This window comes from Numida meleagris, chromosome 9, assembly GCF_002078875.1.
Source record: "Numida meleagris isolate 19003 breed g44 Domestic line chromosome 9, NumMel1.0, whole genome shotgun sequence".
Lineage (NCBI taxonomy): Eukaryota > Metazoa > Chordata > Aves > Galliformes > Numididae > Numida > Numida meleagris.
Window position 1 is genome coordinate 13,942,154 of NC_034417.1, and position 27,503 is coordinate 13,969,656.

Genomic DNA, 27,503 nt, shown 5'->3' on the forward strand with positions numbered 1-27,503 from the left:
CAGGGACTTTCCACTTATGTAATGATTATAAGCTCTCCTTTATCAGTGAGTGCTGTGCAGCCCACAGACTGTATCCCCTATCTCATGTAGTCACTGACAAAAATAGAGGGGCAAAATATCCATGTCTTGTGCTAATGTAAAAGACCTATGGATGTAAGGGATCCCAAAATACTACAGTATCATGTGTAGAGTTTTACAGTAGTAATTCCAAATCTGGAGGAGTGTTACTAGTATTGGAAACCTGCAGTGGGATGTATGAGGTCTGTGTTTGAAAAGAGGCAAACTTGCAGTTGTAAATCTTAAGGCTGTCACTCGTTCTTGTCGTATGCTTCCTTATCTTCCTCTGAAAACAAACCCTGATGGCCCTGAATGCCTTCTGTATGGCTGAGGTTACCAGACAGGATGTCTGCACCATCTTGGAACTAGGTGATCTTTGAGGTCCCTTCCAACCCAAGCCATTCTAGGATCTTTATCCTGAGCTTTGGAATAGTTGGTGGGATCCATTCCTGGAGTTGCATGGTGCAGAAAGACTCTTGTTTCCCTAACCTCAGGAAAGGAAAAGATATTCTGAACCTCATTGCAGCTGTGTCCTAAGGGCTCTGAAGGAACAAACAGAGCTGTGCTCTGATCCATCTGTTTGGGGGTCGTGGAGCCAGTTCTCCCTGTTTAGCTGAGTAGCTTCTTTCCCCTTTGTATTTGCTGACTGCTAAGGACATGCAGAGAAACCTGCAGGGACCGGTTCATTCCTGTATATTACCCAGAGCATTTTTCACCTTGCTGAGATGCTTGTCACTGTCCTGTACAGCAGATTTGGGGAAGGTGTATGGGGGCAAGATCTGCAATCCCATTTATCATGTCAGACAGCATAAAATTGTGTTGCAACAGAGCAAGCTCCTAAAATCACACAGTTGCTCTGATAACGATTTAGGCAACAAGGAGGGGTCTCTCATTTCCCAAGGTAAAGCATCTTAGAGGTATTTTGATTGCTTTCTTGTTGTGTGAAAATAGTTTCTTCCCTTCTAGAAAAATCCCGGCTCCTTTATACACAGAGAAGCTCATAGAAGTTGTAAGATTTGCTTATATTTTCCTGCATGTTATTAGGGGAGGACTGACTGTCCCTGTCCCACAAGTCACGCAGTGCAGCACATGGAGATGAATGGCTTTGCACAAAGGGAGAAGAGGGTTTTAGCACAATTCAGGCTCAGGTTGGTCCCAAAGCCCCACTGTTGACCCAGGTGGCCTCTATAAGGCTGACTTCCTTCAATTCTGGTTTCCCTGATTTCAATATTAATGATTTCAGTAATTGAAATACTTTTTTTTTTCCCTGTGTGTGGAAAGCTACAGGCATCTTCTCTGCACAGGGCTGGAGGAAAAGGCTATTCAGGCAGTTGGCTGCTCTACCCATCTTCTAAAATTGCCTTTTTATTGCCCTGCGGTATTTAAAAACCCAGCAGTTAAAAACTATCAACAAATGGCTAAGAAAAAAAAAACCAAGAATCTCATTGCTTGGTCTTTAATGAGTCTCTCTTAAGTTGCACAATCCAGCCTGTAGCAGCCCAAAATAGAACAGGTGATACAGAGCAATGCAAGTGTCTCCTCTTAATACTCCTATTTCCCCCCCCCCAGAAGTGAGAGGGTGCTGGGCAGTGCCCCTTGTCCAAGGGAGGAACCACCTTGGTGTCTGTGTAAGATCTCTAAGCAATGACGGATGGAGGGGCAGCAGGAGGAAGCAGTTGGGCTCCAGGACAATGTGTTGCTGTGGTGTGCTGGGGGTATTGCTGCTTGGAAATGCTGCTCCCAAGGGTCAGAGTGGCAGACGGAAGCCTCACACCCCATGCAGGCTGCTTTCCTTCATTGTCCCTGGCCGTGCATCCAGCCATGGGGCTTATCTCAGAGGAAGGGGTGGAGGTTTTCCAGACAGCTGAATCACTTCTGATTTTTCTCACTGTTGGGAAAAAGCCATGCCCCCCGCCCCTTGCATCCTCCTCAGTGCCTGAATGTTCCCTATTGGCTTGTGAGAAAGTCTGGGGCAGCAGGATGTCCAGGTGGGTATAGGGACCTGCTCCCCATTTTTCCCAGGAAGATGCAGCCCAGAATTTCTATGCTATTAAAGAAAAAAAAAAGGGGGGGGGGGGTGTTATCAAGGTTGGTTAAAGAAAAAGCCTGCAGGCAAGCAGGGAGAGGACTTTAAAAAAAAAAAAAAAAAAAGCCATTGTAAATCATGTCACCAAGTGTAATGCAATTTGACTAATTAATGAGCTGTGTTAATTTAGTAGCCTTATCACATGGGTGAGGAGTACTGGTTCCTGATGCTGCTCTGAGTGCTGCACCTGCAGCAGTGTATATGGTCAGCGAGTCTTCCAGGACTGCTGCTGGGTGCTTGAGCTAATCATGGGGCATTCAAGTGGGCAGTGTGTCCTCAGAGCCACTCGTGCCTTGGGTTTTGACTTGGGGAAGCTGCTGGGCTGGCTTCTAATAGCTGAATTGCAGTATAGGTGTGAGCCTATGTGCCTCTTCTGCTTTCCACCCCACCTCCGGGCTGCTGAGATGGCCAATGGCCTCTTGGCATAACTGCAGTAGCTTTCAGCAAGCTCAGAATCTATAAAGGGCTAAAAGAGTATGGAAGTATAAAATAACAGCTGGATTATATCAAAAGTTGACCTCACTTAAGTCTGCTTAGATTACTCAGTTTTAGGGAGTGATGATGTCAGCCTGAATACAGATGTGGTGTTGATGGGGTTGCTGGTGCTGATGAGTTCATTTTGGAGATACCTCATCCACATGGCTCCTCAGAGGACGCTTTTACTTCCCCACCCTGAGGAGCTCCTTACATCTGTGTCTCGATCACAGACATCCCTCCAACTGAACCCATCGCTTCCCTGAGGCTTATAACCACCAGACACCGGTCTGTTTTGCCTGATGCCAGACTGGTTCGTGTCCTTAGCTGAGCTGCTGATCCTCAGAGTAGTCTCCCTCTTCTTGGTTTCCCAGTACATAAAGTGATGTTAATATTTCAATCTCAAAATGCAGCAGATCTGTGTTCTTGTTTCAAAGGTGCTCTGGGACCTTCAGATGAAGATGAAATTCACAGTTCAGATACAATATCCTTAAGTCATTCTGTTTTGCAATATTTGCAGGTACTTGTAAAGTAAGATGCTTGCTTGGGCCCTGTTGAATAATAGGTGCATCTGTGATAAAAATGTTCAGTGGTTATTTATCCGTGTCTCTGATTTTTCAGGCTTTTATGTATGGGTGGGCGTTATTTCTCTATCTTCCTTTGCACTGTGCCTCGAAGATGAGAACTATCTATTTGTAAGGTTTTGCTAAGATTCAGTTTGAAGTTCAACTTTTGCCCTGGATGCAGGGTATAGGATGTTAATGCAGCATGGAATACTTGAAGTGTTTACAGAGATTTTTGTAGATTTGCTTCACGCTTAAACTAAGAATTTCCATAACAAAATAAAAATGGTTTTAAGTGTCCTTAGGTCTGCGAGGTTGAAAGTGATCATGGAATCATGAAGGTTGGAAGAGATTTCTAAGATCATCTGGTCCAATCATTGACCCACCCCCACCAATATTGCCCATTAAGCCATGTCCCTAAGTGACACATCTACTAGGGATGATGACTCCACCTCCCTGGGCAGCTGTTCCAGTGCCTCACCACTCTCTCAGGGAAGAATTTTTTCCTAATATCTGACCTGAATCCTCCAAGTCACTACTGGATGGGTTATTTCATAAGCTCATTCATTTACTAAGTTTCACTAAAATAGGTATTTCGAGAGTGTGTGTTTGATTAGTGCTTCTTTGAGTGAGGTGCACTCATTTTTGAGCCCTTCTTGTTAACTGGATTTTGTTTAAGAAGTACAGTGTGGTGAGGGCCCAGGTGCTGCCATCCATTGCCGCTTCCACAGCTGGCACTGCTCTGGTTCTGCATCATGTCTGCACTCAGTGGGGCAGAGATCTGTGAAATGGAAGAGGAGCCCTCTCTTCCTGGATCTCTTCAGAGAAGCAGCACAATTATATCCTAGTAACAGCGGTGTTCTAAATCCCATGCGATTCGTAAATGTGCATTTCCATGGTAACATGGAGGTAGTGAAGTAATCCTCAATTCATCATCTTCCATGAAATTCCAACAACTATTCCTAAACGTTCATCCTTTTCTAATCCCAGAGCTGTTGCCATGGAAATGATCAGATAAGATAGATGCCTTTAGGTAGATGGGGCTACAAAGAACGCTCAATTTTGGCCTGTTGAAATCTATGGAACTACTTAGAGTTATTTGAATGCAACACTACTGCAAGTTATTTTTTGATTGTTTCCAGATTAATTAAATTAACGCAGCTTCATAAAAAGCCGCTTCGTGCATTACCCTGGGAGCTAAATGGATTTCTGGCCCCAGTCAGTCTCTCAGGTCTCCTCTCCCTGTGAGCTCTGGTGTGGTGGCAGGGACCTCTGTCCCCTCTGCTCCCTGCTCCCATTCTTCTCTGCACACAACTTATATTCTTCCTGACATTGCTTGTGCTCTGGGTTTTGGACTTGTTTTTCAGATCTTTAATTCTGTAAAGAAGCTTATTTTTGTTCTGCTATTAATCAGAGCAAAGGACAGCATCCAGTAGACTACGTCCAGCACTGAGGATCACTGCTTTCCAGTGATTGATTCCAAAAACCATGCAGGATGAGAGGTCTGTGAGCACTTGTCCAGGCTAAACCCACAGGTGTGTGACTGAGTGTTAAAATGGAATTTGGTTTCTAATTCTGAAAGGCAAACGTTCCTAAGTCACAATGGTGAGTGGAAAGCTGTATATCTTCTGGCTTCCCTGAGACATTGCTGTGCAGGAGGAGCCATTCATTCTTGCCTTCTACCAAAATCAAAAGAGCTTTTTCAAAGACACGAACCACTCATAGGCAGCTATTTTGCTGACTTTTAATAAGGGCTGGGGACCTAATTCCCATACATACCTTAGGCATTTTTCTGCAATGTTTCCTTATCACTCTGCACACAAAAATAGCCTCAATTTTTTCTGAGCAGAGAATGTATGAATGCAAAGTTTTATAGAGTTTTTTTTACTTGTTTTTAGAGATGAGAGTCAATAACTGCTATGGAAACTGCAGTGGGGGTTAAAGAGGCCCCTCTTGACCAGCAGATTTTTGGTGGAGGGTATCAGGTGAAAGGCTTCCTGGTGTAAAGCTAGCAGAGGTGTAATGTTCCTCATCTGATTCAGCACAGAGTCCACCACTGTAGATCCATTGGTAAAGGAAGGTCAAGTAGATGTTCCCTGTTCTGAAGGACTAGTGAGAAGTGGAGGTAGGACAGTGAGTGGACGGCTGCAGGTGTGGTGCCAGTATGGGTGGCTTAACTTAAGTGCAGGAGGATGGTGAGAAGGAAGGGAAGAAGGAGAGGGTATGGGCATGGAGGCCAGTCATGCTAGGACTGGAAAAGAAGGCAGGAGAGCAGGAAGGGCTCTGGCTGTTTGACACAGAAGGCTCCAGGGAGAAAAGCAGCAAATATTACCAACATCCATCAGTGTCTGTGAAGCCTGCTTGTACAGCATCTATTTTTTTCCCAGCATGGCAGCAGTTTTATTCTTGTTATAGGGTAGAAAACATACCCTGAAGCGAAGGCCTTGTCCCTCCCAGTGTTGCTGGCAGTGGCAGCCTGGGGTATAGGTCCCTGAAAGAATTTCTGCAAATCAAATCTTCCCTGCTTGCATTCTTGCGGAGTGGCATTTTGAGGACTCTCCCTGTGGGTGCCCTTGTCCTATTAATGCCCATTAAACTCCACGGAAGTCATTAGAGTTTGGAAAATCAATGCCAGAACCTTTGCCTGAGTTTTAATCATTCCCTGGCACTGTTTATTTCCTAATAATAATGATGCTGCATGGGTTGCTGCTCCGGTGTCAAACACACCACAGCCTGGGAGGAGAGAGCAGGAGAAGAAATGGAGTAAAATCTCTCACAAGAATGGCAAGTGACAGCTGAGAAGGGCAGGAAGCGGTCTTCATGTGGAAATGTGGCCAGTCCAGCTGCTCCCAGATGTTAATGGAAATACCTCTATTTAGGTGGTGCTAAATCCAGGAAACACACAGCTCCTCTTCATTTTTTTTTTTTTTTTTTTTTTTTTTTTTTTTACAGCTTGTAGATGGGGAAGGAGAACCAGGGAGAAGTGAAGGGTTGTGAAAGACTGTGAACATTGGCAGGACTCAGCCCCTAGAGTCCTGGCCTGCAAGTGTAATTGAGCATCTAGAGACAACTAAGAGGATGAGAAGGGCAGATGAAGAGGAAAGAGCAAGATGGCAAGCAGGGAAACACGGGGTGATAAGCACAGTGGGAAGGAAAGAGATGGAAAAGGCAGCAAAAGAGTACCCATAATGGGAAGGGAAATTTCTGGTGTCCTCAAAGAAAGAGAGTTGAGCTTGGACTGACAGAGAGGCTAGAGGCTAATGAGAAGACACCACAGATACTGAGATGATGCTTAGCAGTGGCATGACCAAGCAGACATAGCAAAGATTTCATACCAGTGGGCAGCTGTGGTGCTGGTATCCCATGTCTGCTCACAGAGCTCACTAAGGTGTGAGCTGGGCTCTATCAGAGCCTCCCACACTACTGCAGAACATCGAACCTCCTGCAGCAAAGTGAGACAGGCATCTCCAGGGAGACAGCTCGACAAAGGCCTGTGACAACATCTCCATCTCTGCCATTGCATTCTGAGTAGCAAACTGCTCTGATTTCAGCAAGACTTTAGTTCCCTAAAATCCCCTTGACTAGGCCCGGCCATAATTGCACTGATGTGTAGATGTGTGAAAAAGAGATGAAAAGGCAAGTGTGAGACAGGTACTCTCATGAAAGTGAAAGGATGGGGAAGCAGTGGAAATGTTGTCTGCTTTCTCTCCCTCCCTTTCCCTTTAAAGACACTTATCTGTTTGCAGCAGTCCTGCTCCAGCACTGCTTGCAGTCTGCTGGGATGCTGAAAGCCACTGGAGATGCAGATTGAAATTTGTTTCTCTCCCTGCAGTGCATGACTCTTTCTCTCGGGGTTTGGAGGGAAGGACAAAACTTCTGATTCTTAGCTTTTGCTAAGCTCCAAGCGCTGAAGTTTATTATCTTTCCTGAAGTATTTCCCAGCTATTTTATTCTCTGATGATCATTCCAAAGCAGCGGGATGCTGAACAGTCTCTAAAGGGCTGCTGGTGGCACTGGGGCTGGCTGGGAACAGGGCAGTGAGCAGCAGTAGGGCTGGACCCGGAGCCTCTGGCCCCATTTCTCCTGCTGAGCTGAGGGAGCATGACTCTACTGCTGGGAATACTCTGCATTTGGAAAATTAGCAAAGAGTCCCACTTTGTCTAAATGGAAAATGCTCAGAGTTGAGAAGTTTTGAAGCAGATGCATGAGAGTGCTTGCAGCCAGGGGTATGTCCTGAGCATGTTACAGGCGAGGTCTGTGGGCTGCGAACTCTGGAACAAGGAGCTTATCACATAAGCTGCTTCAGGGATTATGGGTGGTTTAAATTACTTAAAGTGCTCCAGGGACCCGCTCCTGCACCCATTGAAACTGGTGGTTTCGATGGAGCCTTACAAGAGACCAGGTTTTGGTACTGAGGGCTTAGTGAGCTGAAGTGGATAAAATCTCCACAGCCCTTTAAGGATGGCTAAACCATCCCGAAGCCTTACTCCTGTTTACAGCCCACAGAGGTTGGCCAGTGATGGAAACGCCTTAGGAACTTGCAAAACATCATGCTGCTGTGTACTTAGTATACTTCTTCTAGCCCCTGTATTGCAGCAACTCATCTCTTTTTTCACTTCCTATTGACAGCTCATGGCAGTCAGCAGCAGCACTGGACTGTCTGAAGTCAGTGATGCAAAGAGAAATTAGGCACGAAATATTTGTAGAATCATTTTTTAGGAGTTTGACTGTTGATAACAGGGCAGGAGCAGAACTGGGCCCTGAGATGATAATTCAAGTGTTCCTCCTCCTGGTCTTTGCATGGGAACACTTCTTCACTCATTTTGATGCATTACATAAAAGCACTGTCATTTCCTAAGTTCCTGTCTGCCTTCCATATACCTCTTTGATTATTTAAAACCATATTTAATACTGATATTTCCCTTCTCATCTAAGGAAGTATCAGCATGAATCTTGGCTTTTAAGTTATTAATTAAGGTACTAGACATCCTCCTGTGAGGTCCCCACAAGTGGGGGAGGGGAGAAAATCAGAAGCCCTTCCATTTGTTCAGAATTAAAATAAAAAGGGATGTCTATTCCCAGTGTAAATCTGGGAGGACTGTTGCTCTCTAGAGATCTATCCTTCCATTTGAGATCTGCATGGAAAACAGTGTAGGCACAATCATGATCGCAGCTGCAGCAGCAGCGTGCTAAGGGATTTGAGCTTTGCCAAAACTTCCAGCACAACGTTCTTCCCTATCTCCAGTGTGGGAGGGCATGCATCCTCCCTTGGTTACTTATTCCCCTGCTAGACATCCCTATAAGGCTCAGTCTTTGTTCAATCTTTCTTTTTTTCTTTTAATTAGTGGCTTTTTTTCTTGGAGAAAAAGATTTCAGTGAGATGGTTTAAAGACTTACAGGAACAGTGCATGGCCAAAACTGCATTTGGAGTCTGATCCAGGTCTGCCCCATCCCCCCCCCCCCCCCCATCCTCAGCTCTCTCCAGTTCATGTAGACAGGGGATTGGAGCTAGATGATCTTTGTGGTCTCTTCCAACCCAAGCCTTCCTGCGATGATAAGCTTTCCTGCTCCTGTGGCCATGGCCAAGAAGCTCTTTCCCCATTTCTAGATTCCCTTCACCATCTCAGCAGTCCCTCGTGATTTGGATTCTCATGTCAAAAAAGAGAGAAGAACTGCAGCAAAACCAGGAGGAGATTCTGGTCCCAAGGGACTTGAATTATTTTTTTCTAGCAGTTGACAGAGCATCTTGAAACCCTGTGTAGGGGAGTAAAAGCCAAAAGGGCTGCGGAGAAGCGTGCAGAATCTTCAGACCAATAGAATCTCTCTTGTGATTCTAGGAAGGGAATGTGGTTTAAACATTTTTCTGCTCAGTAGAAGTCTCTTTGTAGAACACCGTAATCTGGAGAGACTGACCACAAATGTGAGTCAAAGAGACTCATCCGTTTTCATATACAGACCGACCCAGATGTATGTATTTCAGATTTATAGTGGATAGCTCAACAGTGTCCCCTGAAGGATGTACTGCAAATAAGAGGGATTGAGAAAGAGGTAAAAGATGAAGAAAAAGGAGGAATCTGTGAAAGTCATGGTGAGAAAGTTCCAGCCCCTTTTCTTGCAGCGATGACAGTTGTGCAATTTCACAGGAGGTCAGTCCATTCGGGCAGCAGCCCCTCACGAAGGACTGCACCCATGGAGCTGCTCTGCAAATCCAGAGCTGATGGAGGAGTCTGATGCCATGCTGATGAAGAAAGCTGTTTTTGGTAGGGAGGTCTCATTAAAAAACCACCACCCACCGTGCACTCCTAGGCTGCCCAGTGGCTGCTGGCATGTTCCAAATTATGCCAGATTGACTGAAGTCATCCAAAGCATTCCACGCAGCAGGACCAGTGACATCCTTTGGTGCCACCAAGCAGCGTGCATTCTGTGGGCTCTTAGGGAACAGATGTTTCTGCAGAGCCTTCCCTCCAGCACCAAGATGTCTGTGCAGTCAGGGCTGCTCTGAAGCAGCCACTCTCAGCCTGAGGGTATGTTCCTGCAGTGAGTTCCTTGTGGGAACACAGCTGTCAATAACAGCCTCAGCAGGGTTAGCAAGGTCCTTCTATTCATTTAACATCTTTGTGGCTTTTTAAATAACGGCATTAATGAGGCTTTCTTTTTTTTTTTATTTTTTTTAGATTTCTTCTGCAAAGAAGAAACAAATTGTCTAAAGCGAGTTCGACTCTGGTAAAGCTTTCTGTAGGGAATCCATTAGCTGTGCACCAAGTCCACTGGTGCTTTGCAGTAACATCAGCTCTCAGTAAATACTGGCCAATGTGCCTCTAACTACTATTAATGAAGTTAATTAGCAACAAAAAGTTTTCAATTGTGAAAAAGCTACAGGCATAGCCACGGTTCATTAAGCTTCTCAGAAGCTTCAAACAGATCTTAACTGCATTTCTCAGGGAAAAAAAAAAGTTTTTTTCTAAATAGTCGAAACATTTTAGCAGCTCTGCACTGTCTTGTGACAACAGTGCTCAGGAAGATTGGCACCCCCTCTGCAGGCAGGCTTCACTGGTTCAGAGGGTGGTGGTGAGTGGAGTTGCATCCAGCTGGCAACCAGTTGTGAGTGGTGTTCCCCAGGGGTCGATATTGGGGCTGGCCCTGTTTAATATGATGTTTAATATGATTTTATTGATGACCCATGTGAGGAGATCGAGCGCACCCTCAATAAGTTTGCATATGATGCCATGCTGGGAGGAAGTGTTAATCTGCTTGGGGTAGGAAGGTCCTACAGAGGGACCTGGACAGTCTGGGTTGATGGGTTGAGGCCAATGGGATGAGGGTCAGCAAGACCAAGTGTCGGGTCCCGCACATTGGTTTCAGCAACTCCAGGCAATGCTACAGGCTTCAGGCAGAGCAGCTGGAAAGCTTGTGGAGGAAAGTTTGTCATGGTTTAATGGGTATGGTGGGGATGGGTCAATGGATGGACTAAGTGGTCTTAGTGATCTCTTCCAGTCTTGATGATTCCATGATTCTAGGCTTGAGAGTGCTCAGCAAAGTTTCTCCTACCCCTCATCTTCCCCTGCAAAATTGTGCAATGTAAGAATATAAAACACTGCTTGGTGGAAAGGGGGTTGCCTTCTGCTTTGTAATCTTCATGGGCATAAGGACAATCGGTTCTGCTGCTCAGGCTGTGGGTTGACCTCAGGGAACACTCACCTGCAGGTGACCTCACTGACATCCCTCTTTCCATGCTGATGGAGCATTTAAGAGGTATTTAAGAAGGAAAAGGAAAGAGAATAACCTTTTTAATAAGCAATTTGCCTATGACAGCACTGGTCAGTCCAGCACATCCCTCTCACATAATTAATCAAAAGTAAGTGCTAGATCTGCGATCGTCCATTTAATAGCATTATGGCAATCCAAGATTTAAGTTCTGTGCTTTATGTCCCTGCCTTGTTTAATACCATTACTGCATTATAGATTTAAGGTAGCACTTAACGTGGTAAATTTTCAAACCAGTGTCTGGGATTTAATGTCAATGGAAGTTCTACCACTAAATCTTCTGCCCTGCTTTGAAAATGTTCCTTTTAACCTCTCTCTCCTGCTGCTAAACACCTGAGCTAAATGGGAGGCTTTTTGGGTACTGCTTGTGTCATGCAGTCCCTTAGTGAACCATAGGCTCCTTGAGGTGGATTTTGCCCTAATGGAGCACTGCTGGCAGCTGAAGGATGACAGAGCAGAGTGCCATCAGTGACAAAGAAATAATCCAGAGGATTTTTCTTCCCTTGTCTGCATCTTCCAGACTCTTTGGCCAAGAGATTCAAGAGCCACAGACTGAGCAGGAGAGGAGGTGCGGCCCTGCAGAAGCAATTGTTCCCTTTAGTGCAGGGGTCATTGCATCACTGGCAGCTGATTAATGGAAATGTTATCTAACCCTCTCAGCTGATAAGCTTGCATCACAGTTTCTAACAAGGAGTTGGGCTCAGTTTTTCCTAGGATATCCCACCTGAAGCTAATCAAACGCACTCTCCATCCTCACTGGTAGCCAGAGCCTGATTAGCAGTAATCCATCTTTGTGAGCCAGAATGTTAAGTCTGGTAAACTAAAAAAAAAACAAAAGAAATTATTTGAGAAATTAAATTTAGTTTGTTGTGGCAGCCGTCACTGCTAGTTTGGCCAGCTCCCCCACCCCTCACTGCTGTAAAAATGATTTTGGAAGAAAATTCTGTTCTTGCACCCTGAAATTTTCCTACCTTCTTCCTGAGAGCCATGACGTGGACAGCAGGGTGAGACTGAGGAGAACCCGGAAAAGTTAGTACAAGGAGAAGCTATGTTGCTTCATAGTCTCTGTCCCATGAATGCTACATACATATAGAGCCTCCTAACTAGTGAGTTTTGACACAGCTGGAAATATTTGTTCCTGAAGGTCAAAAATTTTGGATTATTCTCAGCCACTCAGGAGACAAACCCAGCACCATGTTGCTTATGTGTTTGGTAAGATTTAACCCCTCCTAATCTCCTTGCAGGTGAAAAACAAATTGTTTTCTCATATATAACAAGAACATGAATCCTTCACCAGAATTATTTACTAAATTACCTTTCATGAACAGTCATCAGAGCAGAAAGAAAAGCAGTAATGAATAGAGAAAGAGGTGATAGGAAGCTAACAAAGCATTCACATGGTTTTATTCCTTTGGACTGAGCCCTTATTCCACCAAAATCAATGCGAATAGAATAGGATGAGTTATGATTTATTGCTACAGTCAGATTTCATTGTGGTGCATTAAAGAGGCTGTGATGATTACAGGTTCTCTCTCAAAATGCTACAAACACAGCAATGTATTTAGAAAGCATCAGATGTCAAACTCCAAACTGTTTCCAAGGGAACCTAAAAAAATGTCACATTGCAAAATGAATCCAGCTAATGCCTTTCCCACTGCTTGCTTTGTTTCCTTTTGGCAAATGCTCATTCCTCAGTGCACGCTAATCCAAACTCTTCCTTAATGTGGAGCCATTGTAGTCAGTTCTGAGGACAATGTAGCCATGCTAGCCTTAATTTGGCAGAGTAAGTTACCTCTGGAGCATAAATCACTTGGCCTTGCTGGTTTCCTTCCTTGATCATGCAGCAGATAATCGGGGTGACTTGAGTCACTCAGGGAGCAGCTACTGCTGGTTTGCTTTGTTATCCCAAATGTTGTCTGTGCACTAATCCCACTCCAGGATAGCTGGGCTTAATTGTGGTGTCATCAGAGAGCAGTCATGGTTTCCTTAACTTAGCTTTTTTAAAATATAAGTTAGCTGATGTGTGGTTCTTGTTATTTTTTCCTGCTTGTATCCTTAGTACAGATGGTACAAAAATGAAAGCAAGTCTGTCAAGCCCTTTTGACTACAGCTAAAATTCTATTTGCTATCAGAAGGGATTATGTTAAACTAGGCGTGCTTGGGCTGGAGGTACCTTACAGACATACTGCGATGACAAAAAGCATTACCAACACGAAGATGCAATTGCCTTTCATGGGAGCTTAGCTTCTAGGTATGACTGATTGTTTCAGTGCAGCAGTACTGACAGGCTGCGCCAGTTTCATCTGTTGGAAATTTCCCTTTATTTTTCTTGGATTTATTTTATTGGAAGATGTTTTCAAAACGCTGGGGTGGGGGTTTTGTTTATTAAGCATTTTTCTTTGCTGGAAGGGACATGTCAGGATGCTGAAGTCCATCTGATGGTAAGAACTAGGCAGTGACTTGCACAGGCAGAAGGAAGGTTGCAGCTGGAGGATCCGAGCCCTATTCCTGTCAGGTTCTGCTGTCACCAGGAAGCCAGCTCGTCGGTACGTGGCCACAGGGTGCTTCCAGCCAAGCCCACTTGAGGTGCCACACTGGGATGCTCAGTGCCTCCCACTGCCAATCACCCCCAGCATATGCTGGGCCCCAGCTTGGAGCAGCACTGTGGGTGTGCTCCGGAGAAGAAATCTGAATACAGTGGCAGCAAAAATGCTGTCTAGTTTGGTCTTGATGACCAGGTCCCTTCCAACTCAAACAATTCTATGGAGAAAGGAAAAGAGCCCAGAGTTGATGATCAGGAAAAGTGTTTGGATGCAGGTAGAGAGTGCTAGGTTAGACACTGGTGGTTTGGGAAGGCTTTGGTGCAGACAGGAGGGGATTCTGAGCACCGGTAGAAATATGCCTCCTGTTAGATGAGAACTGATGATGCTTGAAAAGATTCTGTGAGGCAAAATAAGTGCATAAACTTGTATACAGGTTCTAACTGAAATAAATTAATGAATAACTTTATTCCCTCATGTGGCTATTTTATTGGAATTGCTAAGTTCTCTACTCTCCTTTTCTTCTCCTGTAAGCTGTTTACAGAGTCATCTCAAGCATCTTCATTATCTGAAGTTCACCCAGCAGCGTCCAAGGAAGATCCTTACTGCATACCTGCCTGGTGGGAAGCATGTCCCTGTTCATTGCAGGGGAGTTGGACTAGATGACTTTTAGGGTCCCTTTCAACTCAAACAATTCTATGATCCAAGGATCTTGCAGAGCGATGGACTGCCAGTGGGACAAAAGCAGACACGGGGAGCTTCCCTCCACCACTCATTTCAGTCTACAGCAAATCAGTGTCTTTTAATACAGTGTCTCCTCTATGTAGCTGAGCATTTCCAACTGTTTTTAGGAAATGTCTGCTGGTGTTTTGAAGGGCAGATTCCCTTTGTGATAGGGGATATTTAGGCTGGATATAAGAAAATGTAATCTTGGCATTGGCACAGGTTGCTCAGAGAGGTGGTGGATGCCCTGTCCTTGGAGAAATTTAAGGTCAGGCTGGACAGGGCTCTGAGCACCTGGTCAGCTGTAGGTATCCCTGTTCACTTCAGGGGAGCTGGCATTTAAGGGTCTCTTCCAGCTCTAACAACTCTATGATCTCTGGAAGAGACCAAACCTTCCGTTGACTTAACCTAATACTTCCTAATGGAAGAATCTAATCCTTCAGCACCACAATGCAAGACAGTTTGGAGATCTACAGTCACATGAGGAAAGATTAGAGGCTGACTGAGGAGAATTTTACTCATGCATTTAATTATGTGATTCAGCCAAAATGAATTGGTCATCCTAGAAGACAGCTGGGAACCAGGATCACAGCAGTCTTCAGAGGTCCAGCAGCAAACATTTGTCATCTCCCAATTAGCTCTGCTCTGCTGGTGTGGAGTCTGAATCTCAGCCTGGAAAGGGACCTTCCCTGGAGAGGCAGTGAAATATTGAATAGGAGGTTGCAGATGACAGAACAAGGAATGTGCTCTGATCCGCTAATAACGCTGTATGTCTACACAGTCCTGATAGCTGATATCTAATGCTTCACAAAGATACCACAGCATTTCTGTGGAGAACGATACCCTCATTACAGGCAGGATTAGAGGCGTTATTTATAGTGGAGCTGCTGAATGCTTTTCCTCATAAGATCCCCTCCAGATCAGATCCTTTACGGGGAGGGAAATGTTTTTTGATTATTAAAAATAATGTGTATACACATTAAGATTGATGAGACAAGCTGAGTTCAGGGTGTATTTTCTGTATTTGAGTGCTCAGTGTATAACCTCCCTCAGCATCCTCTTATTACTGCTTTCTTGAGGCAATTTGATGAGTGAAGAGTGAGGATTATGAAGAGTTGTCTTCACAGGAGAACACAGAACTGTGTAGGAAACAAAGGAGATCTTCAAGCATTCTTGGGGGAGACAGCAAGGAAAGACTGACTGCTGTAGGATGATAGTTCTGAGACTTGGTTACATGTCAGCGTATTATAGATTTTATTCTAAATTAAACGAACCATTACGTGTTCAATATTGTGCACTTAGAGAGCTGTAAAACTCTGAAATAAAATTAACAGTAAAAAAAAGGATAACTTGTCTAACAAATATTGGAACATAGCGGGGTGTAGGACTCTCCTGCTGTTGCTGCTTTGTTTTACGAGTAACTACTTTATTTTTCTTTCTACCTTGCTTAGTTATAGAAGGTTCTGAGGAAAGTGTGATTGCCACATTGCGGGCTTCAACAAACCCATGCAGAGACTTGTATGAGAATTTAGATGATGAGAGCTAGCTGAATTTCCTGCTGCTGTCATAATGTTACTGATGTCTAAATCAACTGAACAGAAGCTACAGGAGGGTGTTGGTTGATGCTGGGCTCTAATGCGGGCAGTGTCTCTACACAAGGTGTCTTTTGCTGAGCGTTAGGAAGCTGGGTCCATAGCTGGGTCATTGTCATTCTCTCTGGGTTAAGGTGGAGTTTCCATTGGTGGATTCTCTCATTCACGAGGACAGATGCTGGTGAGATGTTGGCATCAACATGGTGTCAAAATGCTTCTTTGCAGTGAGAGACCAAATGCAGCGGTTTAACCCAAGATTAACACTGGTTCTGCAGAGGCTTCTGATTGGAAATCCATATTTTGGCTCTTGGGAGAGAGAGCAGCAGGCTAACCAAAAGAAAGACTTTCCAGTGGTCAAAATGCTCTGTGATTCTCCGTGTGTGTGATGAGGGGCATATCATTTCATTTCTCTGTAGCTTAGGCCTCCATCACTAGGGAGTGATTAACATTCCCTTTGCTATCCACTTTTAGGCTGACATTTTAAGGGCACCCATACCTTCCCTTTAAATTTGCATGTGTTTAAAGGCAGCATCAAATTCTCATGTTCTCTCTTCACTTCTTGCAAGCTCCTCTTCAGAGGAGAGCTTTTAGGAAAAAAAGCCACTCAACTTGTCTCTTTCTTGCCTTTTTGTACAGTCATTTTCAACAATGGAAACTTTCACAAGGAGTACACCCACAAGAGAGCAAGAAGGAAGGAGAATGATCTTAATGTGCCTATTTCAAGGGGGAAAAAAAAGTAAGTATATCTTAAAAAGTTTTCTTTTTGATCACACTGTAAAAATTCTTATTGATTTCAATGGAATTACCCAAGTGTAACTTCAGGGAGGGTTTGGCATGGTGGCTGGGGAGCAGAGGATGGCCGGGTGCCAGCGCTGCCTGGTTCCCCACAGCTCCCTGCTCTGGGAAGGAGACTGTGAGCAGGAAAACCCCAAGTACTGGAAATGTTTCCTAGAACAGATCACTCGCACAATCAAAAAGTCTATTATCCAGCTCCTGTGATAAAATATGCAGAGCTCTGACCTAACAGAAGAAGCTCTCTGCACTGGAAATCTAGGGCATCGTTCTGTGCAATGCAAAATTTCCTTCAGTAGAAGGAGACAAGAAGTGACATTTCAAAGAGGGGGATTTGTGTTTGAGTCCTGGAGGTCACCATGCTGTTGTGAAACACAAACCAGTGAACTCATGGAACCCACCCACCCAACTCCACTGTGACCACAGCAAGCTGATCTCTGTACCATGTATGACCACGCAGATCAAATATTCTCCACCAATACCTGATCTATAGCTGGATGTTACCACAGCCTGGTTACCCTCCTGGTTGACTTTTTAGACCAAAGCACATCTGAACGACAGCGACACACAGAGAGCTGGGTGATTTGAGTCTCCCTGAGTGCAAAGGATTACAACAGCCCAAAGGATTAAAGCTAAACCTGCAGCGCTTAGGGAACTGGCTCCACGGAGAGATTTATGATGGCTTGGTAACTGCAGCCTGCTAGTGGAAATACAGGTTGTAATAACACAGGGAGTAAAACTAATGTTGTACTTCTGCTAGCTGCTGCCTGCTTGTTTGCTGATGTATTTAGTTTCTACGTTCAGGCCCAGAAAACCTTACTCATCACAGCCCTTAATGCTGCTGTCCTACCACCTGGCTTGATGAATAATTACTGGGATTAATCATCGGAGGGGCCCAGTTCCTTCTTTGAACGTTAGTTTGAAAAATTGCTCTCCTTGTGGAGGCTTTTAAGGGATTTCTCAAGTCTTTCTCTACTGTGCCACATAATGCCTGAAATTCAGTGGCAGCAGCAAACAAAAGGGACAAAAAGAGATGGGAGCGTAATTACTGTATGTCAAAACAGAGTGCTTTGGTAACTGTACCTCACAGGTGATGCAGCAATGCTTTCATTCTGCCAGGCTTTGGTGCTGACAGTCCCCTCCGTCACAGCCACCTTCTCTCACCAGCTTAATTGCCTTGCAATTAGTTGTTGGGGAAGGACAGGAATCACTGGTGGTTAATTGCTTCTCCCTGAAATACCTGTCTCTGGAACTGACAAGGAGAATGGTCTTAGTGCTTCTGTCCATAGCATCATTTAGCAGAGAAAATACAGTGAATTTTTTGGAAATGTCAGGGGATGTTGCCAGTGCTCTCCTCCTGGGCTTGGATGGCCATCGGATCGATTTTCATTACAATGGGGCACAAATCATCTGATTTGCACAGGCAATGATGAGAAATCATTTCTGGCCTGCGAGAGATTCTATATCACATAGAGAGCTGTGGAGAAGCAACAGAGCTCATCTGGCTGGAAGCAATGGAGAGCAGGAGTGATGCAGAGCACTGGCCGACAGTGGGGCTCCTGAGAAGGCTGGGATGGGATTCCACTGACCTCCTCCCTTCTGGTTTTTACTCCTATGACCTCCACCAAATCCATGCACCTTCGTGATCACCACTCACAGACTCACTCCTTTGTTTAACACCTGCTCTGGCCCAAGAGAAAACTGAGTCTTTCTCTGACCTCCTTCCTGAATGATAGGTTGTCACAAGCTCAGTCTGACGGGAACAAAGCTTTGGATCTTTCCCAACCGGGCATATTTTCCAAAATACACCTCTGTTTCATCTGTCATCCCGAAATATTGGGTTAACGTCCTTGCAGTTCTCCAAACCCAGCTTATTTCTAATTCTAGTAGCTTCTTTGCTCTATTTCCATGTCCTCTGAATGCAACTTTGTTCTTCCTCTTTTTTTTGTTCTGTGCTGTTTTCCATTTTTGAGGAAGGTAAAAGTGAGTTGGTTGGAATTAAATATATATGCATGACTAGCACAGCTTTCTAACGGGCAGGTAAGCTTCAGCAGACTGGGTATGTACATTGGTTGTAGTTTAGTTGACATGGCAGTGATGGATTGATAGTTGGACTTGATCTTAGAGGTCGTTTCCAGCCTTTATGATTCTGTGTTTCTATGTTTTTGTTTCATGCCTCACAGCTGCTTCTCTCTTCTGTATGTGGAGCAGTATCCAGCATACTCTCAGCCATAATTAAACTATGACTGTTACAACAAATGACATAGGAAAATCATGTGTGTGATTCTAAGATCTCCTGGTCATGGGGGGAGAATCTTTACAAAGATTTTTACCAACCACAGGTAGAAAACTCACTCTGTGGAAGTTGTGGAATCGTAGCCATCACATCAGCGCAGTTCCATGATTTACAGGATGAAATGCTCATTTTGGGGAATGTGCCATAATTTTTAATAAAAACAATTGTGAGATAGAGGTGCTGCCAAGCAAAGCATTACCAGGGCTGCAGGGAGGGTTTAAGCATGGCTGTTAAGGAAGGTTGCTTCAGATATCTGGTGGATTTGCACAGGAATTCCAGTGGATTGGGATACTTCTTTTTCAGTGAATTTGCAGATTTCTAATGGGGGGGAAAAAACATCTGAACATTTCTAGCCTGTACTGCTATGCTTTACACAACAGCTGTGAGCACCTCCTCCTCCACGTGATTTGAGGTAAGAAAGGAAAAGAACATTTTTCCATGCAAAGCTTTGCCATTTGCAGATGATAGGTATGAACGTGATCCGGGGATGGGAAAAACAATGACATGCATGGATATCATGGCTTTCCCTCCTGGTACTTTTTATTTTCTGCTCTAATGTTGTCCCGTTGTCATTCCTGGTACGGGTAAAAATCTCTGGTGACAGCCTCTTGCACTTGAGGATATCCAGACAAATAAAACCAGACTCCTACAGTACAGAAAACACTTAAGCATTTTTAAATTGTGCAACAAGTGCACTCCAGAGTGCTCCAATCTGCTCCAGTGCAGCAGCCTTTGCCCAGGCTGAGCCCTCAAGCAATGACAACTGGACACCAAACTGATGAAAACCAAGTCTTGCCCAATGCTTGCTTCTGTCTGGAGCGATTGCTGCTGGTGTTAAGCACAGGGTGTCTTCTATAGAGAGTCAAGCAGAGTTGATGGCAAGAAATCCTGCCGTCAGTTTCTGAGATACCAGTGGCCTCTCTGCCCTGTGCGCTGACTTTTTTTTATCTCGCTTCCCAAAGCACCGCTGAAGCTGTGTTGTCAAATGACTGATAGAGTCAAACATGCTTATGTGATAAGCTACCTGGCCCCTGTTCTATCTTGACAGCTGATGTTACACAACATGATTTTTTCCCCTCTGCATCTTGAAAAGGAAGATCAATGTTGTAGAGAATTTTAAATTGGCTCATGCTGCAGTGTAGATTTCATTACCTAGGTATTAATCCTCGAGGTGCATAGTAATTCTCTGCCTAACATTACTGGAATTTTTTGCATCTTTTCTAGGAACTGAGTATTGATCCTTGGAAAATGATCAACAATTAAAATAAAATATAGACAGCTACAATCCCAGTGGTCGCATTGAAGAAGGAAATGCTTCATTCACACCTCATAAGAGCGTTCAGAACATGAGTGGAGGGCAGATTTCTTCCTTCATCAGTGGTAAATGGCATCCATAAAGTAATAGCTTTTGAACTTCCTAGGGTTAGTCTACAGTCAGATTATTCTTGTGTGACTAAACCAGCTGTAAGATGAAATGCTCTTCCCCACCATGCTCCTTTCACTGCTTTCGATTTTTTTTTTCCATATTCCAGCCTCAATCAGTTACCTAGTAATTTAATCTTAAATGATGTATGGGAAATGTAAATTACTGTAGAGTCCATAATCAGATAAAAACAGGATGTGCCATAAATGACACCAACACGACTCCTTACATCGATATGCCCTTGAACTTCTTGACTGTGAGAAACTGTATCTAATTGTTGCACAGATCTTCAGATCTTTAACTTTGAGGTATTGCCTGGGAGAAAATAACTTCACTTTGGTATATCGGGATGACATCTGAACATGAATGAATGTTTGTATGTGTTGTTCCACTTGACTGTGAGAGGCTGCAGCCACCCACTTTGGATATAAGTGGAGCCTGGATCACATCTGTCCTCATGAATGACGGAACCCACCAATGGAAACTCCATCTCCGCCCAGAGAGGCAGAAAAGGACCCAGCTCCTTATGCCCAGAACATTCTCTTTCTATGTTTTCTGCCAAGTTTCTCATTGGCTGTATTGCGTCCATGTGAGAGATCAATGACGCCTGAGATGTTAGTGGTATTATGTAAATATTTTTCCTATAGAATCAAAGTTTTCGAAGTAATACTTCTGAGGTTTCTAGCTTACTTCTGAGAGATTCATGAAGAGTAACTACAACTAATACTCCTTGTCACTTGGCTTAAATTCCTCATCTGGGAAATGCTTAGGGGAGATGCAAATCCAAAAAGGTTCAGAATCAAGGCAGTCAATGGACAGATAACGTCAGTCAGTCAGATACTGTTAGTGCCTGACAGAAGAAATATCAATAGCTGGCATGACTGATGAGCAATGAAGGAAATTTCACCCACAAACAAGAAGTAAATAGATGGGGTTTGAAAGCTCAGTGTTACATTCATTTTGTGGCTTCTTATTTTCTTCTTTATAAAAGCTGATTTGGTTTTACTTCTCAGTACAATCCTCTGCTCCAAGAACTCTTTGTAACAAATAAATACGGAGTGGCCTTTATGGTGGCACTATTAATAAGGGTGCCCTGCCAGTCACTGTGGGCACCTGAATGGAGCTCCAGTGAACTGACACCAGTGGGAACGGAGAAAAAATAGTGCAGTGTTTTTTGGCTAGAATCTGGTCCTTTGAGTTCTGCCAGGCTATAAATATACATAGATTGATTTACATATTTATTGCATTCATATTTACTAGTTTGCAGGCACTTCAGGTCTCTCACGTACTGTGGTTGAAATGCCAGCAAGGTCGTTCTAAAAAACACAGACATTGACAAAGTTGTTTCCCAGTGACATAAGCACATTGGTTTAAAAACAAAGAAACAAAGGCAAGAGAAAGCGACACGTGGACCTGTTGTGAGTACTGGTGGGGAGGACTTGCAGGAATGTTGTGGATGTGCTATGTCATTAATAGACAAGATATTCATGGATACTTCTCTATTGCTGTTACTGGAACAACATGACCTGGATTAGGTCATGGAATAGTCGATCAGATCGCGTTGAAGACCACTCTGCTTCCTCAAGTAAGCATTAAGAAAGTCGTAGTGGAGAAAGGACAGAAAAGCATGCAAGAGCAAATGTACATAACTGTCACATCAAATATGCCTGTTTCAGGAACTCAAGGTCCAATTTCCAATGACACAGAAGGACAAAGAGGATCTCAAGGCTTTTCCCAATGCCTTATATCTCTGCCATTGTTGAATTGTGTTCTGATACTTCCAAAAGTCCATCTGAAGCCTACTTGCATTTTTGGCTGCCTTCAGTCCAATGCAGGATTTTGGGGACTTTAAGAAACAACCAGGCTGTGATTGCAGCTAGATTCTTTATGATTCTGCCATGCAGCATGACAAACCCAAGTGCATGCTGGCATGTTTAACAAGGACAAGATAAAGAGTGCCAGCACGAGTTATGTTGGGAAGGAGTGATACAAGATTTTGTTGCTGCTTTTCTTTCACACCTTCCAGCCTCTTGACCAAGCTGTGCCACAAAAATGTGAGAAACATGTCATTCGCTGGAGGGGTGAGGAAATACTGCTATTCTGAGCAGGAAAGAATAAAGTCAGTCACTGAGCCAATATGTAGATCACTAAAGAGTTTACATATTGTCATCAAGTCTGGGTGCCAGGACCTGATGTCTTTGGTGGCACATCAGCAACCTAATTAGCAACTTGAAGTCATCTCAGATTTGAAACTATTTGACACTCTCTAAAAGGCTGATTCTTGATGTCTGGTTTGACAGGTTACGAGGCATCATAGAAATACTTTCATAAACAAAGAAATTCAGTACATCCGCCACAGCCTACAAAAGACGCCGCTGTGATCCTGGAAATGCTGGGATTCCCAGGAACACCTGCAGCAAAGCAGAGTTTGGCCATTCATCCTTCAAGGACACTGAACGTGCTGCTACCTCAACCTTCGTGGTAAGAAACAAAATTTCTAATTTCCTCTCGACTCTGATGTCGAAGGAACAGTGGGCATGAGAAAACAGAAGAGTAGGTAGAAAGTCCAACATGGATGTACTGTGATTAAACTCCCAAGCACAATGGCAAGTCATTCCTGGAGTGGGACATAAATCAGTCATTTGTTAGTGTGTCCTCACCACGGGGCACTTTGAAATACTGAAGCCCTGCACTCAGTACCAGTCCTGGCGTGACTCAGTTTTTCAGGGACTGAGGTGTGGTTTGTTATCTAATATGCCAAGCATTGAAGCACTTTACAACAGTTATGAAAGATAAGTCACTCTGCTTAGCAGAGAGGTAAGGTCATGCCAGTGAGCACCAGTACGCCTTAGCAGGATAATCATTTCCCTTGGAAATCTAAAGCATTAATGGTAGTCTTCTGATTTGGTGTGCAGATGTTTTTACCGTGCTGCAGTGCATGGAAAAGGCCACATCCTCAATGTCATTGTTGATTTTGTGCCCAGTGGTGTTCAGGAGAGCTTTGATGGGGTGAAGACCTCAGAATTTTGCCTCAAGTCAATTGCCCTGGCAAGGGCTACAAATGGGTTGAGTGTGGAGGTCTGTCTAGTCTAGTATCCCCACCCTCACCATGGCCAAAATCAAAAGACCCCAGAATATTTTCATTGCACTTGTGCATCAACAAAACTCAGATCCTGGAAAAATAACAGAAGACATCTATTAAAAGCTGGGGGCTTTCCAGTAATAACTCCCATAAACCTATCACACCTATTGAAATCAACTAGGCATGCCATTTATTTGGTGTTTTGATAAATTATAGCTCTGGGGTGCACCCAGGGCCAGATTTTTAAAGCTGTTCAGCTGTTTAACTCTCATTGATTTCAGCATAATTGATTTCAGTGGGAGTTAGGTGCCTGCACTGCTCCGCACTCTGGGCCAGTCCCTTCTATGGTAACTGCACCAATTAGGCAGGAGAGCAATTTATCCAGGGCCCCATTAAATAGAATCAATGGTGCCCAATTACATCTAAATTAGCAGTTCAGCTACTCTGATGGCTGAACAGGCAGCATGGCTGCTGCCATCCCACTGCCACCACAAATGACACAGGGAATCTCTTCCATTGTGTCCTACTTATAGCAAGGCCCATCCAGGAATAACATCCTGCTTCCTCACTCAACCCATGATGTTTTTCATCCTCCCACCAGGTCATTCTGACATTGCAACAGACTAATGGTGTAATGGATACTAGGAAGGAAAGCAAGCTGAATCCAAATCTAAATGAGTGGGGCTTACATAATTAGAGGGTGAGAGAAAGAGAGACTGGAATCAGAGACAAAGTCTTTTCAAGGTTTCCAAGGCAGCAAGTGGCTGCTTCTCGTACAGCATGCACCACAATTGTGTTTTCAATTCCACAGCATCAGTTTTCCCTACGATGAGGAGAAAAAACCCACTCTTTTGAAATGTGAGTACCTTTGAAATAGTAGAGAGAAGGTCTGCGACATTGTGCTGCACATGAGTAGTTGTGGTGATATCTTCATTTATTTGATATCATCTCCTGACATTTCATTCCATTTGCAGGCGAGTCATTTGTAATGTTACGTGCAGAAGATTCTGGTGTCGTGATCTTTCACTTTTGCCCTGCATCTAATACTGAGGATCATTCAGCCATGATGAAACCAGCTGGAGGAAACTCTCTCCTGCAAGACATGAAGGCCAATGATGGTATGAAAGATATGGGGCTGCTTTGTCATTTGTTGCTCCATATTCCATATGTTTGTCTGATTGGTGTAGGGCAAGGTCTATTTATTAAGACGACAGCTTGTGTGAATTGCAGGCAGCTGACAGCAAAAAATGAAAGCACCCAGGAAGGCAATGCAGTGACTGAGCAGAACAGCCTTAAGGGAACTTTTGGGGATGCTGCGAAAACCCAACGAGGACAATAGGGCTGGAGGGCTCAGCCTTCCCCAGAGCTGTGCTTTAGGAGACAGCTGTGAGACGAAGGGAAAAAAGGCCATTTCTGGTAAAGCCAGCCAATTACTGTTAAGCTATCAGAACAATACCAACAGGTAAAGTGGGTGAAGAAGCTAACTCTAGGAAATACACGAACATTCCTTCAGACAGATGGATCTTTCTATATAGGTCAAACTTTTGTTTTCTGCCAGCCCTCTTTCTCACTCCTAGGATGATGCCAGCTGCACCACACAGTACTGCTGCTCCCTCGCTCTTGAAAGAAAGCTTTTTCCAGGTGCCAAATCCAATCAGAACAATGTAGGTAGCTCAGCTGATGACAGGGAACCAGAGCCAACATGCTGGGAGCAGTAAAATGCACAGGCAGCTTCAGGAGTCTGCACCACCAGGAGACAAGACAGAGCAGCACCAGGACATCCCTCCCAGCTCAAGCAACCTTCAGTATCCCCAAGAGTGCCTGAAAAATGTAAACGCAGACTAAAGCCATTTTCTTTTGAGATCAGCCCTTAATGAGGCTCCTTGTTACCCACAACCTTGCTGCAGAATAAATGAGCCAGTTAATGCACTGCAGGTAGATCAGTGCACCATTGTGCTACGATTCAGTAGTTCATGCTTACTACTCTTAAGGAAAAATATGAATAAATCATTTAGCAAGATTTCATTCCCTTACCCTTTGCAAAGCCTACAAATTAATTCCTCAATGGGCTTTTGTTCTAGCACTTAACCTGAGCTTTTCAGCTGAACCACTGCTCATTTCTCAGTTCTTGTCTTATTCTGCAAGAAAATAGCTTTACATTATGCTGCCTACAGTGACTTCTGCCTCTGCTCTTGGTATAGCTGCACCAGATGGGTCAGAATAAAAAACCAAACACGTATTTGGGTGAGATCTCTAACACCACAGTGGTTAATTTTATCAGAAAAAAACCTCTTTGCTCTTCACAGGACCATGAGCAAGCACCACTACTGAAGTATTTCCCTCAGGCTAGCTTTTACCAAGGCCAGAGAAAGTACAAAAAGTGGTTCACTTCTTCAAAAAGAAAGAGGGAATTTAAAGTATTTACTGTTTCACTTCCCTCCTCCAGTCTATTTCTTCTCTCTACTGTTCTTTACGTAGTTGTTTGCTATTCACTATTGAGTCCAACCAACCTTTTTTATAATGTGCTGGTCCTGATCGTTGTGGGAAGGAGGGCATGGAGACTAACGGAGTAATTACTTCCAGCCTTTTACTAGAATCTGGCAGCTAGGAAAAGCTTCAGTAGTGTTTTTTCTTGTGACGTAGAAAAAAAACTAAAAAAGAAGCGGTGTTAGTTGGCCAAAAGCTTAGTGACTGAAGAAACTGGCTCCAAATATCCATACCTCAGGGCAAAACCTGGCTTTCTCCATCCCGGTTAGCTGATGTTTTCACACGCTAAGCTGTAAAATTGCTAAGCAGAGGATTAGGGTTGTGGTTCCTTAGTATGTATGACACATCAGGGCACTTTCGTGCCATGGCAAGGAGGTAGAGTTGTAGCTAGGAGATATGTAAAAGTAAAATTACAGCAGAAACAATAAAGGTGGAGAGAAAATGCTTTGCTCATCAGCAAGCATTACTGAGATACTAGGTGGGAAAAATGGCAGAATCTTGAATGTTGCCTGTTGTCACAGATCTGGTGCTTTAAGTGTTGGGCTAGAAGCAAAATGAGGCTGGGAGTGCCAGCATTCCGCAATTTTTAGTACACTGTGGGTTTTTTTGTTGTGAAATTTCCCATTTCTTGTCTTTTTGTCATTACCAAATTTCTCCATTTTTAAAGTAGTTGCTTCCACCCCATCCTCCGTAGCACAGCGCTCTCCCTGAACCCTAACTCCCCTGGTTAGTTCTTCCTGAGACCAAACTCCTGGTGCATTTAATGAGCACGTGGCACAAAGCAGAAACGGTGCCAGGTCCAGAAACCTCTGAGCGAGACTTCAGCCCAGGTTAGCGCTTTTATTTTTACTACTAAGTATGACTAATCTCCAGCGCCTCCAACAGAGAAAGGAGTGTCCTAGCCAAGAGTTTTAATACTTCCCAAAGGCCTTTTTCAGTTGATTCAGGCTGGCTAATAAGCCTATAGCTTGTGCACAAGCTTTAAAACATCTGCTCTAAGTGCAGCCTTTTAGCCCTTTGAGTTTGGCTGTAGACGTGCTATTTTTGGCTTTGCTGGTGACTGACATGTTGTCCTGCTGACTGTGTTATTTCACATCCTGGAAACACCGCGGGCTGAGAGCTACAGGGCTCTCAGTTTGGGAAAAACTCGCGTTTCTTCTTTAAATCTCCAAAATCTGAGTGCATCCCAGCAAGAGTCACCCAACAGTGACAAGAGGGAAGAGAAATGAAACGAGTGTTGCAAAGCATTAGTACTTAATAAATGAGTAGTGCAGCAGACAGAATTTGATCAGCTGGAATCTCAAATATTGGTGTGGAAGAGGAGTATTTATAGACAGGGGCTGCCCCAGCCCTGTTTAAAAATACTGGCAGAAGTTTGAGGGAGAACTCAGATTACTGTGTAGGGTGGAAATGGCCAACCTACAGCGTAACATTTGCACTTCTCTGGAAATCTTTGGGATTTCAAGCAGCCTGAGGCAAAGTGTACTGCACACACTTGGTGCCTGCCATGTGTCCAGCCCTCTTTGCTAGGGGAGGATGGCTGCCAGCAGTGGTGTATGTGTGAGTATGTGTTTGGGTAAAGCATTACTGGACAGGGAGCTCATGCAAACTCCTCTTTGCTGAG

At 44.1% G+C, this 27,503-nt stretch overlaps 1 long non-coding RNA gene across 1 annotated transcript in view; it reads left to right on the forward strand.

The window, feature by feature from the left end:
• The window catches only part of LOC110404039, a 41,948-nt gene extending 15,491 nt beyond the window's left edge, over positions 1-26,457 (forward strand). Inside the window, exons 2-5 of the long non-coding RNA XR_002442024.1 lie at positions 16,436-16,535; positions 20,112-20,267; positions 22,611-22,791; positions 24,367-26,457. This is a non-coding gene — a long non-coding RNA (uncharacterized LOC110404039). The remainder of the gene's footprint in view (positions 1-16,435; positions 16,536-20,111; positions 20,268-22,610; positions 22,792-24,366) is intronic.